The sequence below is a fragment of the Humulus lupulus genome, chromosome 4 (genome assembly GCF_963169125.1).
Source record: "Humulus lupulus chromosome 4, drHumLupu1.1, whole genome shotgun sequence".
Lineage (NCBI taxonomy): Eukaryota > Viridiplantae > Streptophyta > Magnoliopsida > Rosales > Cannabaceae > Humulus > Humulus lupulus.
The window spans coordinates 48367426-48386502 of record NC_084796.1 but is presented as its reverse complement, the minus strand read 5'-3'; positions in this window follow the sequence as shown (position 1 = coordinate 48386502).

The following is a 19077-nucleotide window of genomic DNA, read 5'->3' as shown; positions in this document are numbered from 1 at the left end:
AGGAAGGGCAATACCTTCGAGATGATGAGTAACCTGACTCCACAAGGAACTATGTCGAAGGTTTGACTGTAACAAGATAACCTAATACTTGCGGTCGTCCTCCGGGATGCTGACAAATTGGTCGACCCTTCATTGAGCCTCTCGACATACCCAAGCAAATGGTAAATTGATCTTGCCTGCAAAGGAAACAAGGTAACCAGTGAGATAAGAATTGATAAAACTATTTAAAGAAATAAGTGCCTTGATCATACATAGACCCTCACTAGTAGGAGACCATGCATGAGGAATCTCACAACCAGATTGTAATCCCAACACATCAAAAGGAACAAAAAAATATTGATCCTCCCAATGTATTTCACAATCATTTAGCTCGACAATGAGAGAACTTTTCAACCTAAATTAGAACTGGCACCTACCCTTATTAGAGTGATGCTCCTTCAAATAGGAAGCATGTAACACCTCAGCAACAGTGAACTCAATATCAGGTTTCTCACTAAATACCTCTTTATCCATTGGTGATATACATTTGTATGCACATACTTCCATCACTAACCTAGGAAGATGGAATCTGAACCCTTCCTTGAAAGGAAGCTCATACATGCATACCCAGCCATGTAAGTCCCAATTAGTCCATTCCCCACCAGACAAGGAATGCAGACTAATATAACTAGGTATATCATAGCTTTGACGAAGCCAAGGCAAATCCTTTAGAGTAATCTTCAACTTAGGGTTATGACTTAGAAGCATGCCGCCAGGCTGACCACCGGTAATAGGCTCGTCATTGTCCTCACCAAGTCTGAGCATATGCGGATGGATGCCAAGATGATCACACCAGATGTCCACAACACATCCAACCATGCCAGTAGGAGTGTCGGCATGAGTGAAACTACCATTGTACTTAGATGAACAAGTCATCCCTACCCAAAGACCCAGTACAACTGCCATGATTGCCGAAAGACATGTCGGACAGACCACTCAGAACAAAGGCCTTATCTAAGATTGGGTAGACATGAAATATAAATGGAAAGCATTATTTGCCTACCAGACAATAAGCCATCAAAATATAATTATAATTACTAACAGAAAACTTATATTCATTTATCGAACTAGCAAGTTAGACATGTTATCTAGACTTAAAATCCCACTAAAAGGAGCAAGGAGTTAGACTAACTAGTCAGTCGGACACTACCTATGCACCAAGCTAAAGTACCATTATACATGAAAAACATTAAAAATGCAAGTTTTTACTATTACTAAGGATCAAACACAAACAACGATAACAGTGGATGAAACAAAAGTTACAATTACAGATCATACAAAAATGACATGAAGATCAATGAGAACACAAAGAAAAACATCAAAACATCCAAAGAAAAGGAAAGAAGGGAAAACTAACATCTTCAAAGCTTTGTTCAAGACTCCAAGCCAAGGTTCACCAAAAACTCCACCAAATGTGAGGAAACTTGAAAATAACATCCACATTTATAGGCATATAGGGACCCTAATGGACGACAAGTGTCAACCATCTAAAGGCTAGAAACACTATACATACAAACAAAATTTACCAAATGACACACTTGATTTTGGACACATTTATTAAGATGTGGATCTATCCTAATCAAACCACACAATGTCGGCTCAGACATGGCCTATTCAAAACACAAGGGCTCCCGTGCTTCACGCAACCACATGGACACATAGGCTCAGATGCAATCACTCAAACCAGACAGACAAGACCAGTTTGGGCCACGCGATCTCACACACCTTGCGCTGTCTACTCGAATGCGGGGCCAATTAGACGCAAGAGCACTCGGACATGCCAGCCCTGTCAACACCGTATGCACCCACGAGCCAATGGCCTACGCATACCTCAGTCACTCAGACTACACACATTCACATAAGTCATACCTGCCAGCCCTACTGATACCACGTGCACCCATAAGCCACATGCCTCAGTCACTCGGACCACGTGCATCCGCGAGAGTCAAAATATCCAGACTTGTCGACCCCGTGCACGCCTATGACCATGGCCCTATTCGTACCTCGGCTACCTGGACATGACGACCAGCATGCATCTGCATGCCTTGGCCACTCGATCCACATGGCTAGTCAGACCGTTTGGCCATAATTTTTTTAAAAAATAAACCTCGTTCAGGGAGTCAAGGACAAATTCTCTGGCTAGAATAAATTCTAACTAGAGAGTCAGGGACAAATTGTAATAAACAAAATTCGTCTACATACCAATAGCCCAATAAGCTAGTCTGACTAGGCAGACATACCCAATTTGACATATCTCAGTAAGGCAACAAAACTAGCCAGCCATGCCCAATTTTACATATCTCAAGTAGAAAACCAGACTAGCCAGCCCGGATTAATTTGACATATCTTAGGAAGGCAACCAGACTAAGCTAGGCCCAATTTTACATATCTCAGGCAAGCAACCAAACTAGCTTGCCAGACCCAATTTGACAGAATCAAGTGGCCCATATTTACTATGTGGACCATTCAACAATCAATCCATACCAGGACCCAGACCCGGATCCATATACACCAATCATTCCGGGATGTCGAAACGGTCAAGACACACGTAACCCTTCCTATGAAACTCGAAATGGAATCGATTGGAGCAAGTCACACAGATCAAGAGGACAAGAAAGTGACGAAATGAACGAGGACTATAAGAAAAACTCAAGGGGTTTGAAGAAGGGGAATAGAAAACAAACACTTGAATTATTCTCTCAAGCGATATTCTCAGTCTCTAATTGAATCAATTGAACTAGCCATCTAAACCAGACCAGTCTCTCAAACTCCACCATCGCCACTACCTTCACTATTACTCATATTTTATTATTGATTATTTTGTTATCTTATTATTTTATCATTTATTCTATTACGATTCAACTGGCTTGAGCGTCAAAGTCCCTTTGGCTGACAGGCTGTTGGTGCCTGAATTAATCAATTGTAGGAAATCACCTCTACAAAGGTCTTTAAACTTTTGTTTTATGTTGTGTCTCAAACCATGTATTTTTACTTACGTTATGCATATAAAGATGATTTATTTTAAATACGAGATCTCGAGTTGCATGTTTTGTAAAAAGTATTTTAATACATGTTGTTTCTAAAAGAGTTTCTGTAAAAGTTTTGTTTTCTTAAAGAGATATTTTGTGTATGTTAGTTTACTTCAATATGGGGTATTTATTAAATTAATTGTTTGAAGTCACTTTGTTACATGCTTACTGAATCATAGTAGGCCATCATGGCATTTTTGGGTAGTCAAGTGATGGTGCAAATGATGTCTTGTAAATGGGCCTTGTCTTGCTGTGCCTAATACCATTTTCGGCCACTACTCTATATACAAATTTTAATGAGAAGATTTCTACTCGAAATAAACAATAAAAAATTTGGTGAAAGAAAATAAACGTGAGAAAGGTTCGGCCATCATTTCACTATAAGGAGAAATCATTTCACTATGATTGATCAAAAATCCAAAGCATTTTGTAATTACCATTTCTTTCTAGGGAAAAACTTAAGGTGATTATAAATTTAAATAAAAAAATCACAATATCATATCCATTCCAATACCAAATGATATATATTCAATTCAAATGTAGAATATTTCAAATTTGAACCACATTAAAAAATAGAGAAATTGGTGGAAATAGACCATTTTCATTGTAACGACCCAACTAATTTAAAGACCTCGGACCATTAAAAACTACTAAACATAACTACTATTTTGGAATACATTCAAGAAATAATAGAAACTTTATTAAAAATCCAAAATACGATAGGAATACAAAAGATGGTATGGGATCCCACTGTTTTAATACATAAAACATAAAAACATAAACTTTAATTAATTGTTTAAATACTAAGTGCGGAAATACATAAAATCATAAATTAAAAGACTTGAAACAACTACATCCTCAATCTTCCAGCAGTCCATTCAATCAGTCCATCCCGAATACACATGTCAAGCTGCCATGAATCCATCCTTCCTTTCAAGTTTATTTTCCTGCACCATCTAAAATAAAAGGAATGAGCCTAATGCCCAGTAAGGAAAATCTACTAAAAGCATATATCATAGATCATAAGACTATATCATTAAACATATACTATAAAACATATGACGTAAAAGCGTATATCATATAGGACTACAATATTAATGGTCATTAACTCATTACCGTGGCATGTGATAAAACCATCTAGGTCCTTAGTCTACTAATCAAGGTAGGTTAGATCGCAAAATAGTATATGATAACCCATCTAGGTCCTCAGTCTACTAATCGAGGTAGGGTAAATCATAACTCTAATCCATGATAATGATAAAAATCTTGGGGTTTGCTATCTAAGCAACTATAAGCCCCAAGCGACTATAACATAAAACATATTCATATACATATATAACATATCAACATAACATAACATATCACATAAACATATAACCTAATAAATTTTCCTTACCAAAAACCGGGATATGGAGACAAGAACGAGATTGGAACACTCCTAAAACCAACAGTAAAAACCATGAGTTTCTAAAGAAAAGGAGATGAAGAAAAATTGTAATGACCAAACTTATTCTAGACTTTGGACCATTAATAACTATTATACATAGATACTAATCTTAAGAAAACTTACATACGAAATAGTCATAAGTTTATTAAAAATTGTAAAACAAAAGTAAAATACATAAAAATTCGGTTAGGATATGGGATCCCATTCTTTGAAAATAAAATAAGACATAACTTAAATCTTAAATAAATGGGTTACAAAATATCATGTGTAGAAAATACATAGAAGTCATAATTAAAAGACTTAAACAACTTCGTCCTCGAATCGTTTACACAGTCCACCGAATCCATTCTCCCTTAATACACAATCCCAAGCCGCCAAGAATCTTCCTGCCGCCATAAGTATTTTCTTGCACATATAAAACAAAGGAATGAGCCTAATGCCCAGCAAGGAAAAATCTACAACAAGCATGCAACATAAACATAAACATAAACTATAAACATATAAACATTCACTATAAACATATATCATAATTTAACCCATGTACATGGTAGTTATTCGAGTTTGCTAACTAAGCAACTATAAGCCTCAAAATATAATGAGGTTTGCTAGCTAAGCAACTATAAGCCCCAAGAACATAAAAGTGTTGGGGTTTGCTATTTAAGCAACTATAAGCCCCAAAACATATACCATAACATATAAAAACATACTATAGCATAATCATATAAGCATATAATACTATCCTATTTTCCTTACCAAATAACAGGATGTGAGAACAAGGACAGGATTTTGGAACACTCCTAGAAACCATTAATGAGAAGGTGAGTATTTCTAAAGGAAGAAGATGAAAAAGGAAATAAATCTAAACCACCGAGAAGAAGAGCTCACCGAAATGAAACCTCAAGTTCAAAGAACTTAATTGCCTAACCATGAATGGAAAACAGCAAGTTAGGATTTGAGTAGAGAAAAACTATAAAAGCTAATGAAATTTACAGAAATGAACTAGAAATAGGAATACCTTTGAATGCTCTATAACCAAACTACAACTCGATATCGAAATACACACTATGAACCTTACTTCCCAAGTGTTTAATAAGCTTAGAATGATAAAGCATATAACCCCAACCCAAGTGTAACACTCTAAAGTAAACCTAGTTGCTTGAAGGCTCTGAACTCAGCCTGAAGAATGAAAGAAATGGCTGGGTACTAGGTCCTATTTATAGAGTTCAAGAATGAAAAGATCTTCTTTTAGCTTGAATAAAATTAATGACTTTTAAATTGAAAAACATTTGAATAATCGTTCAGCAGAGGCTTAAGACTCGGTCAAAAAGATTCTGGGCTTATCAAAAGATTGTGGAATGAAATGAGCTCGGTTTCAAAATTGTTTGAAAAACCTGCCCTAGAGCCGATATATCGCCCATGGTAGGCGATATATCGCCTGGGTTTATGTTCCCGAGGCTCGTCGAAGTGTTCATGCGAAGTTACGTGTTTTTCGTATTCCCCAAGTGGCGATATATCGCCCCCTAGAGCTGCGATATATTGGCATACGCTTAAATATTATACACTTAATTGCACTTTTCAGCTTAATTTGAATTGAATAAACACCATTCACTGAGTCCTATAACGATTTCAAAGCTGCTGGCAGACTTTGTGATTTTCAAAAATTACTCTTAATAAACTATTTATCAAAAATACATAATTTCTTAATAAACATGCATATGACAAGTGTCATTCTCTTATTGGGTCTATCTAATCCTTATCGTATAATAATTATCATCTTCATAATCAGTTATATTAATCACACCTTATGTTATAATTAATACTCTTAAACTATAGGTTAAACTTATAAAATCTACAAGTGTTGCTACGAGTGTTCAACTAAATCCCGGCTTGAACCAAAATCCACAGTAATAAACATACTATAACTACTACTAGTTATTACTATTACTACTACTATCTAACTAGCTAAGTAAAGTTCTTGGACTCTACAAAAATATATCTAAACCATCAAGATAGAAACTTACCGCATAACCTTAAGTTTCAAGAACTTAAATACCTAACCAAGAAGTCATAAAATCAAGTTAGGATCTGAAAGAAAATGAAAGAAAATAAAAGAACTAGGATGGATTAAACATGAGGATAAGAATACCTTGAATTGACTATGCCTTTGATCTACACCTTGATACCAAAATAACACTCTATCTTATTTCCCAAGTGTTTATAAAGCTTAGATTGTAAAGCTTTTAAATCCCAAACCCTAGTGTTTTCTCTCTAGGGTAAACTTAGCAGCTTGTAGGCTCTAAATAATGCTAAAATGATGAGTGAAATGGCTGAGTACTAGGTCCTATTTATAGAGTTCAAGGAGTGAAACTAACCCATTTTAAAATGAATAAATAAATGAATATAAATTGAAAATATTTGAATTTTTGTTTCAACAGATGCCCAGAACTCGGTCAAAAACGTTCAAGAGCAAGTCCAAGTAGTTAAGGGATGTTTCTAGCTCGGATTCCACGATGTTTCAAAAAACTGACCCAAGGGCCGATATATCGCCTTACCCTAAGCGATATATCACCTAAGCCTATGCCCCGAGCCTTTGTGGTTTCGTTCGTGGAAAGTCGACGTGTTTTTCGTATCTTCCGTAGGCAACATATCGGCCCCTATAGCTGCGATATATTGGCATACGCAGATATTTTAAACATGTTTTTGCACACTTTCAGCATATTTGAAGTTTGTTAAAACAATTTTGACTGAGTAAAATGTAATCCTAACAGCTGCTGGAAGGTTCTAGAGCTTTTAGATTCATCCATTATTAATTAATTCATCTAAAATCCTTAAATCCTTAAATAAACATGCTTGTGACAAGTGTCATGCTCTTAATTATTCTATCTAAACCTATGTTATAATAAATAATATTTCTAGGACCAGCTATATTAATCAAACCTTATGTTATAATTAATATTTCTAAACTATAGGTTAAACTTATAAAATCCATAACTATTTCTATGAGTTTCCAAAAATATCTCAGCTTGAACCAATATCCACGAAAACTAAAATACTACAAGCTATTACTAACTACTACTACAATATATCTAATAAAAATTATGAGACGCTACATTCATAGTTCATTTTTCACAATAACCTACTTTTAAAATATTTTAGATAAATGGCCTCTTTTTAAAATGAATGGGTATATTTTTACCAACTTACCCTTTCATTTACTTTGATAGAAAAAAAAAATCCCTAAATCGTAAAAAGGGCAGTGGTCTTCTCCTTCACTCATGGCTTCTCTTCTGGTCTCCTCTACTCAGGATGCCTTCACTCACGGCAATGAAGTCTGGCCAGCAGACCCTAACACCGACCCAGGTATGCGATCCACCCTCCCTCTCGTCTCTTTGTTCTATCACTAACCCGAGTGACCCATCCCTCCCTCTCCTTTGTTCTCTCATTGACCTGACCTTCATCTTCTCCTTCACACACGACAAGCCACCTGACCTTCCTCTTCTCCTTCACTCACTATTCTCCCTCCCTCTCGTCTCTCTATTACTCTCTCTATATATATGTGTTTATGTATTTTTTTTAATTTATGTTTTGTTTTACTAATTTTTAAGAATCTTGGGGTTTACATTGAGATATTTCGGTTATGCATGAGAGATGTTTGATAAAATGATTGAGAGAATCATAGTATTAGATTGGTTGTGTTGTAGTTTTTGCTTAATTAATGATGTTTAGGTTCCTCTTTTGGGCTCTTTACATTATTTTTTGGAATTCTACATATTACTAAGACGAGGTTGTTTGTTTGGTAATTGCGGTTCTGTGACAAAAAAGGTAGAATGAAAATTTTACTCATATAGTTGAATTGATCTTGTTCTAAGTGATTTGTTTATAATGATTTTTTTAACTTTGTTAAATACTCATATTACTCTCTCTGTATATATGTGTTTATGTATTTTTTTTAATTTATTTTTTGTTTTACTGATTTTAAAGAATCTTGTTCAAAGCAAGGAATTTTTTAAGAATGTTTTTATCTAGAAAAATTCTAAAACATCCTCAAATGTCCAAAAAATCATGTTCAAGGCAGCTTGATAGAATCCTCATTACACCTTTTGTACTAACATTCATACCATAAATTTCAAGGTGTGTGAGGTTAGGCATTGTGGATGCAATAGCAAAAGCCTCTTTATCTTTATAGCTTTCACAAGTGAACAATTCAAATATCCATCGGTTAAGCCTCTTAAGATTCTTAATGTTATAACCAATTGCCTCAAGAGCTGGGACTTCAATTAAGATGCAGTGGCTAAAATAAAAATAAGTTACAGTAGAGAGTTTTTCAGCAACATTTACCATTGTTGAAGTACTTATATTTTCAAGGATTGTTATGTGAAGTACCATTAGTCTATATGTGTATATATATATACTGTCACTAACATTAGTATTCACATCTTAGCTTTCTTAGTGATGCATGTATTTGATGAGAGGCATTAGGAAAACAAGGTTTTATAGCCAACTTACAAAATCTGCTACAATTTTGATTCGTTTCCTGTACTGAATTGTGATTTCTGAACAAATTAATTGAGAAATTTACTAGAATAGGCACAGTGCATGACTGAATTTAATGGGATAGAGTATTTGGTTGTATGTTTTTCATTAGGAATATATGGTGGTGACAATAAGCTTTTGAGCATGGATTATGAACAGGGTGAATTGCGTGTCGATCGAGGATGAAGTTATTTATGTTTAGTCTTTTAAAATATATTTTTTGATGTAATTCCGCAATTAGCACTTAAAAGTTACATTTGAATGTTTTGTAAACAATGGGATCCCATGCCTATCACATTTTATTTTATGCTTTTATGTTATTTTCTAATTGATACAATATTTATTTTGGAGTTTTAACAAAGTTATGATTATTTCTTATGTTTCCTTCAAAAGTAGTAGTTAAGTTTAGTACTTTTTAATGGTACAAGGTCTTAGAAACAGTGGGGTCGCTACACATGTAGAAATGGATCTTAATTAATTACTCCTTTTTGACAATTACTCGTGAGTATCGATAACTTGTCTAACATTTTATAAAGTTAAACAAAACTTAATCTAATGAGATTAGGATGATTACAGATTGAGGGGTACATATTTCAATCAAACAACTATGATGATAAAGGATTGGGTGGTAGATAATATATTGATGTACAATTATGATGATTATGTTCATATTATTAGAACAATACATTATCATGTACAATTAGATCTTAATTAATTATACCATTTTGACAATTACTTGTGACTTTCGACAACTTGTCTAACATTTTATAAAGTTAAAAAAAACTTAATCCAATGAGATTAGGATTATTACAGATTGAGTGGTACATATTTCAATCAAACTTCTATGATGATCATGGATTGGGTGGTAGATAATATATTGAGGTACTATTATGATGATTATGTTCATAGTATTAGAACAATACTTTACCATGTAGAATGGAATCTTAATTAATTATACCTTTTTGACAATTACTCATGAGTTTCGACAACTTGTCTAACATTTTACGAAGTTAGACAAAACAAAATCTTTACGAGATTAAGATGATTACAGATTGAGTGGTAGGTATTTCAATCAAAATACAATGATGTTCAAGGATTGGGTAGTAGATAATCTAATGAGGTAATATTATGACGATTATGTTTACAGTATTAGAACAACACTTTATCATGTAGAATTGGATCTTAATTAATTATACCATTTTGACAATTACTCGTGTGTTTCGACAACTTGTCCAACAATTTTTAAAGTCAAACAAAACTTAATCATTATGAGATTATGATGATTACAGATTGAGTGGTACATATTTCAATCAAACTACTATGATGATCAAGGATTGGGCGGTAGAAAATATATTAAGGTACTATTATGATTATTATGTTTATAGTACAAGAACAACACTTTATCATGTACAATTGAATCGTAATTAATTATACCTTTTTGACAATTTGTCATGAGTTTCGACAACTTGTCCAACATTTTTTAAAGTCAAACAAAACTCAATCATTATGAGATTATGATGATTACAGATTGAGTGGTACATATTTCAATCAAACTACTATTGTAATGACCCAACTACTCTAGACTTTTGGACCATTAATGAAAACTATACATAAACACTAATCCTTAATAAAATTTTACAAGTGAAAAGACCATAACTTTATTAAGAAACTTGTAAAAATAAAAGTTAAACTTACATAAAATATCAAGTAGGATATGGGATCCCATTGTTTTAAAATCAAAACATGACATAATTAAAAAGAGATTTACATAATAAAATGCGGAAAAATACATGTAAAAACCATAAGAAACAAAACTATATCCTCGAATCGAAACACTCGGCTCTTGAATCCATTCCGCCTCAATACACATTCTCCAAGCTTCCAAGAACTTTTCCTGCCACTAAGACTATTTTCCTGCACATATAAACAAAAAGGAGTGAGCCTAATGCCCAGCAAGGAAAAATCTAACACATAGTCCATATACATAAATTTCATAAAAACATACAAACATAACATAACACTTATATCGCATACATACTATAATGGCCATTATTACTTGGGGTCCCATAGACTAAACAAGTCATATGCCCATTAGATTAGTGGGGTCTTGCTAGCTAAGCAAGTCATATGCCCATAATCTATTTGGGGCTTGTTAGTCATATAGGTCATATGCCCAAGCCTACAAACATATTTAACATAACATATTTCATAACATAAAAACCATAAGATAACATATATAAAAAAACATATAACATATAAATTCTATCCTATTTTCCTTACCAAAATTACTGGGATATGAGGACAGAGTTGGGACTTTGGAACACTCCTAAAAACCATTTGTAACAGAGTGAGTACTTTGAAGAAAAGAAATGAAAGAATGGAAGAACTATACCATTGAGAATATACTTACCAAAAACTTATGTGCTTAAGAACTTGGATTTCCTAACCAAAATAAAGAATAAGGTTAGAAGGCTGAGTAGAAGACTATGAGAACTTAAATAAAATAATATCAATTGAACTAGAATGTGGAAATACCTTGAAGGCTTATAAGACCAATCTAAACCTTGAACCCAAATGCTATAAAACCTTACTTCCCAAGTGTTTGATAAGCTTATGATGATCAAGCTTATAATTCCCAACCCAAGTGTTTGCACTCTCACACTCACCTAGCAACTTGCAGCCTCTGAACTTAGAGTAATAGATGAATAAATGGCTGTGTAGTAGGTCCTATTTATAGAGTTTAGGAATGAAAATATTTCATTTAACTTGAATAAAAATAATGGCTTTTTAAGTGAAAATAATTTGAATTATCGTTCAGCAGAGGCTGGAGACTCGTTCAGAAAGGTGCTGGACTTATCAAGAGGTTGAAGGTTTGAATGGAAAACGATTTTAAAAACTTTCAAAATGTGCTGAGAAGGGCGATATATCGCCCCCTGCAGGCGATATATCGCCTGTGCCAGTATGCCCGAGGCAATCGTGGATCGTTTCGGGTTTTTCGTATCTTCGTGCTGCGATATATCGCCCCCTATAGCTGCGATATATCGGCATACGCTGATTATTTAAACACGAAATTACACATTTTTAGCTTAATTTGAATTGAGTAAACAGCCTTGACTAAGCCCTTTAACGTTTTCAAAGCTGCTGACTAACCTTAGAGTATTCAAATTTTACCCTTAATAAATTTAATCCTCAAAATACTTAATCATTAATAACCCATTCATAACATGTGCTATTATCTTATTGGTTCTTATCTAAACCTTATAGTATAATAAATATTATCCTCAATATCATTCATATTAATAAAACCTTAGGTTAAAATTAATATTCTTAAACTATAGGTTAAACTTAGAAAATCTACAAGTACTACTATGAGTGTCCAAATAAATCCCGGTCTGAACCAAAAATCCACAGTCATAAAGATAATACTATTATTACTATTATACTACTATCTAACTTAGCTAAGTAAAGTTCTTGGACTCTACAACTATGATGATCAAGGATTGGCCGGTAGAAAATATATTGAGGTACTATTATGATGATTATGTTTATAGTACTAGAACAACAATTTATCATGTTGAATTGGATCTTAATTAATTATACCTTTTTTACAATTCGTCATGACTTTCGACAACTTGTCTGACATTTTATAAAGTTAAACAAAACTTAATCTTTATGTGATTATGATGATTACGGATTGAGTGCTACATATTTCAATCAAACAACTATGATGATCAAGGATTCGGTGGTAGATAATATATTGAGGTAGTATTATGATGATTATGTTCATATTATTAGAACAATAATTTATCATGTAGAATTGGATCTTAATTAATTTTGACTTTTTGAAAATTCGTCATGTCTTTCGACAACTTGCCTAACATTTTATAAAGTTAAGCAAAACTTAATCTTTATGAGATTATGATGATTACGGATTGAGTGGTACATAATTTAATGAAACTACTATGATGATCAAGGATTGGGTGGTAGATAATATATTGAGGTAGTATTATGATGATTATGTTCATAGTATTAGAATAACAATTTAATATATAGAATTGGACCTAAATTTATTATACCTTTTTGACAATTACTCGTGAGTTTCGACAACTTGTTTAACATTTTATAAAGTCGAACAAAACTTAATCTTTATGAGATTATGATGATTACAGATTGAGTGGTACATATTTCAATTAAACTACAATGATTATCAAGGATTGGGTGGTAGATAATCTATTGAGGTACTATTATGATGATTATGTTTATAGTATTTAAACAATACTTTATCATGTATAATTGCATCTTAATTAATTATACCTTTTTGACAATTACTCTTGAGTTTTGACAACTCGTCTAGGATTTATAAAGTTCAACAAAACTTAATCTAATGAGATTAGGTTGATTACAGATTGAGTGGTACATATTTCAATCATACTACTATTATGATCAAGGATTGGGTGGAAGATAATATATTGAGGTACTATTATGATGATTATGTTCATAGTATTATAACAACACTTTATAATGTAGATTTGGATCTTAATTAATTATACCTTTTTAACAATTACTCATGAGTTTCGACAACTTTTCTAACATTTTATAAAGTTAAACAAAACTCAATCTTTATGAGATTATGATGATTACAGATTGAGTGGTACATATTTCAATCAAACTAATATGATGTTCAAGGATTGGGTTGCAGAAAATCTATTGAGGTACTATTATGATGATTATGTTTATAGTATTTGAACAACACTTTATCATGTAGAATTGGATCTTAATTAATTATACCTTTTTGAATATTACTCTTGAGTTTTGACAACCTATTTAACATTTTATAAAGTTAAACAATATATAATCTATTGAGATTAGGATGATTACAGCTTGAGTTGTTAATATTTCAATCAAACTACTATTATGATCAAGGATTGGGTGGTAGATAATATATTGAGGTGGTATTATGACAATTATGTTCATTGTATTATAACAACAATTTATCATGTAGAATTGGATCTTAATTAATTTTACCTTTTTGAAAATTCGTCATGACTTTCGACAACTTGTCTAACATATTATAAAGTTAAAGAAAACTTAATCTTTATGAGATTATGAAAAAATCGGATTAAGTGGTACATATTTCAATCAAACTACTATGATGATCAAGGATTGGGTGGTAGATAATATATTGAGTGTAGAGTCCAAGAACTTTACATAGCTAGTTAGATAGTAGTAGCAATAGTAATAGTTGTAGTATTTTTATGACTGTGGATTTTGGTTCAGACCGGGATTTAATTGGACACTCGTAGTAACACTTGTAGATTTTCTAAGTTTAACCTATAGTTTAAGAACATTAATTTTAACCTAAGGTTCGATTAATATGACTGATATTGATGGTGATATTTATTATATTATAAGGTTTAGATAGACCCAATAAGAAAGTAACACTTGTCATGTGTATGTTTAATGATAATTAAGTATTTTTGAGGAATAAGTTTATTAAGAGTAATATTTGAATATCCTAGGGTCTGTCAGCCGCTTTGAAATCGTTAGAGGACTTAGTCAAGGCTGTTTACTCAATTCAAATTAGGCTGAAAATGTGCAATTTCGTGTTTAAATATTCAGCGTATGCCGATATATCGTAGCTATAGGGGGCGATATATTGCAATATAGGGATACGAAAAACACGTAACTTCGCACGATCACCTCGACAAGCCTTGGGCATACTAGCCCAGGCGATATATCGCCTACTAGCGGCGATATATCGGCTCCTTTGATATATTTTTTAATATTTTTGAAAATGTTCTCATTTTAATCTTTAACCTCTTGATAAGTCCAGCATCTTTCTGACCGAGTCTTCAGCCTCTGCTGAACAATAATTCAAATATTTTTCACTTAAAAAGCTATTATTTTATTCAAGTTAAATGAAGATTTTTTCATTCTTGAACTCTATAAATAGGACCTAGTACCCAGCCATTTATTCATTCATCAAGCTAAGTTCAGAGGCTACAAGTTGCTAGGTTATTTTTGAGTGCTTAAACACTTGGGTTGGGGATTATAAGCTTACCAAACACTTGGGAAGTAAGGTTTATTGCATATTTCGGTTCAAGGTTTAGATCGGTCATAGAAGCATTCAAGGTATTCCAAACTCTAGTTCATTTTGGTATTGTTTTCCTTAAGTTCTTATAGTTTTCTACTCAGCACCCAAACTTTATTCTTTATTTTTGGATAGGAAATCTAAGATCTTGAACATAAGGTTTTTGGTAACTATATTCTTGATGGTATAGTTCGTCCATTATTTTCATTCCTTTTTCTTCAGTATACTCACCGTTTCATTGATAGTTTTTAGGAGTGTTCCAAAGTCCCAAACCTGTTCTCATATCCCGATACTTTTGGTAAGGAAAATAGGATAGGATATTATATGTTATGCTATATGTTATCTTATGTTTTATGTGTTATGTTAACTTATGATTTATGTGTTATGTTATGTATGTTGTAGACTTGGGCATATGACTTGTATAACTAACAAGCCCCAATAAATTGATGGGCATATGACTTGCTTAGCCAGCATGCCCCACAAATCTAATGGGCATATGACTTGTTTAGTTTACAAGCCCCAAGTAATAATGGCCATTATAATATGTGTGACATATTTTTATGATATGTTTTATTATATGTTGCATTATGAATTTTATGTATATCGTTTACGTGTTAGGTTTTCCTTGCTGGGCATTAGGCTCACTCCTTTATGTTCATATGTGCAGGAAAATAGCTTTGGTGGCGGGAAAGGTTCTTGGAAGCTTGGGGATGTGTATTGAGGCGGGATGGAATCGATGGACCGAGCGTTCGATTCGAGGATGAAGTCTCTTTAAATTTTATATTTATTTTTCGCACTTTATTATGTAATCCATTTATTTAAAATTATGTTATGTTCTTATTTTAAAAACAATGGGATCCCATATCCTACTTTAAATTTAATGTAGTTTAACATTTGTTTTACAAATTTTTAATGGAGTTATGTTTATTTCACTTGTAAGTTTTATTAAAAATTAGTGTCTATGTATAGTAGTCATTAATGGTCCAAAGTCTAGAGTAGTTGGGTCATTACATTGAGGTAGTTGTAACGTCCTTTACTTTCGGGTACCTTAAAACGTCTCAGGTCGGGATTTTTGTCCCCGAGTTAAGAATATTATTTTAAACAATATTATATTTGTTTGGAAATTATTCCATGAGTTATTGCTAGCCAAATTATGAATTTTGTGATTTAAAAGTCAAGATAAGACTTTCGGTCCTGGACCAACCCAAAAACCCTAATCGGGTCAAAATCTCGGAAAATAAAATGAAAGCTATGGAAAATATATTTTGTGAATAAAATACTTTCATAAAAATTAAAGTTTGGTCAAAAAATAACAAACCTAAGGAAATTAGAAATTTTAGGGCATTTTGTGTTAAATGCCTAATTATACCGAAATGGGGAATTTTATTCCTTAAATGGACCTTAGGTTAAATTTATAGTGTGATTAATTAAATTAAATGTGTGAGACATTTAATTTAATTATTTCTTATTAAGTTTTGTGATTTAAAACTTAATAAAAGTGAAAAAGGTATCAAAAGTCAATTTGGACTTTTCTTCTCATGAATTAATTATTCACCATTAAAATATATATATATATTATAAATGAGTGTTTTAGGATAGGTGGCCAGCCATGTGGGGTGTTAAAAAGGGTATGAACCAAAATACATTATTTAAGTGTAAATCCCATTTAATTAAGAATTAGGGATAATGTCAAGTGGGCATGTGGGTAGTGAAACACTCAAGTGGTTTTGGGATATTTTGAAGAGTTGTGTGAGCCATTCTAACTCCCCCAAATCCGACCACTCTCCCTCCCTCATTCACTCTCCTCTGATTTTTGAAGACTCTCTCAAGTGTTCTCTCCATTTTCAACCCCAAGAACACCAAGAAAACTTGGAAGCTAAGTCTTGGTCTAGGAAGGGGTTTCCCTAAGGTAATGTTTCATTAATCTAGACTTTTGTAAAGTTTTAATCAAATAGTTTCAAATAGCTAATTAACTATGTTGTTGGGGGAAGTTGGTTAGGGTTTTTGAAAGGTTTTGAAGGGGCCAAAGCTAATAGGAAGGTCCAAACCTGAAGTAAGAACACCAAAGAGGTAAAAAGTTTACTTTTGATGATTTTTGTTGTAGGGCTTTTAGTTTTAAGCATTATTTTGTATATTTAATGCTTAAAGTTTCTTATTGGTGATGTAATAAGGTTATGGTAGTTGTTATATAATTTTTATGATGCTTGTGTATTGATTTTGAAAATAGGATACAAAACCCCCAAGGGTTTTGTAGGAAACCCTAAAACAAAACATGTTTTGAGTTGTGACTTCCAAGGGGTCAAGCAGCCACTGTTTTATAATTTTACTGTGATATTTTTGAGATTGAGTACATAAAATTGAGCTTTTGAAACTCTAAAACCTGTTTAGAAATGAGTAAGCTATGCTATTTCAAAGTTTAGGTAAAAAACTATTTTTTCGTATTCTTATTTTCGGAACCAAGTTTGGACAGCCACTGTATAGGGAAAATGAACCCAGTTTTTTCTAAAATTTTGTGGAAATATTTTTGGCATAACCTAGTATTCCACTGTAAAATTTGGTAAGAAAATATTGAACGGTTTTAAAGTTATTAACTGTCAAAGTTTGAAAAAAAAAAGGACTTGAAAATAAGGTCATTTTTACCTCATTGTTGGAAAATGATTTCACCAATAAAAAATACTCATTTTTACCTAAACTTTTACAAAGACCTAAATGGAATACCAAAAATGGAATTGGAAAATTTTGGTAACAATTGGATAAGTAAATTTCAAGTTATGAACTAACGAAGTATGTAGTTAAAAATGTGAAAAATAGGTTTTTCACACTTAGTGTAAAAATGAGATTTTGGAACTTAAGGTAAAAAGTAAAATTTTGATTATTTCAAGACATAAATTGGTAAGTCTTGAAAATATATTTTCACTAAAATTACCACTTTGAGTTTAGTGTGAATTATTTTTATTAAAGATTTTTTATTCTTTTTAAAAATAAAAGATTTAATTTATTAATAGTTAATAAATTAAAAGAGGGTTTAAGACCCTATATTTTGAGAAAATAATTAAATGAATTATTTTTCTAGTAAGTAAAATTAATTAATTGATTTTGGGAAATTAACTAGTCAAGATAGGAAATTTTTAACAGTTTTCCTAATTAAGACAAATTAGGCAATTTTCTTAAAACGGTTTTTAGATATTAAAACCTTTAGAAAAATAAAAGGAAAATTTAAGAGTTTATTTTCTTTAAAAATAATTAAGAAATTTATTAGTATTTTCTGGATATAATACCGGCTAAAATCTTACATATTTTAACCGACTAGTCGAAAGTGCGGGTTAATAGCGATATCTTGAAAGAATAAGATTTTTAGCGGATTGTGGGAAAATACCATTGTGATACCCGAGCCTAGGTATCGAGACCTTAGGATAGGCCTCCCCGAGACTTAGGGTTTAGTCTCGAATATTTTGTATAACTTTCCTTAATAGGTTTAAAACCAATTAAGGATTATAAATCCTTACAAATGACTTTTACTAAAATGACCAAACTGCCCAAAATAATAATAATGAATTATGAGTGCCATAATTAATCCGCGTATAGTGTATGGATAACTACAGTATTGGCTAAGCGTAACTGGACTGAACGTTGGAGGGTGAAAACCTGTTGAGCGCTAAGGACTCCAAGTAAGTCAACTTATATTGTATGGCTGCAACATGAAATGATTATTGTCTTGTATGTTAGTATGGGATACATGCACATATATAGACTGTCATAGAAAGTTGCTTAGAGACGTTAGTCTAGTGAGTGCTGATTTAGAAAATATGAACGGTAGATGTCCGTCATATCCTAGACGGTTGATCCCCGTCACACTGCTTGATTTTATTTATGTCCGGCTCATTACCGCGACGAGTGGCCATGAGATGAGGATGAGCTGGTTAAACCTAGGGGCGCCA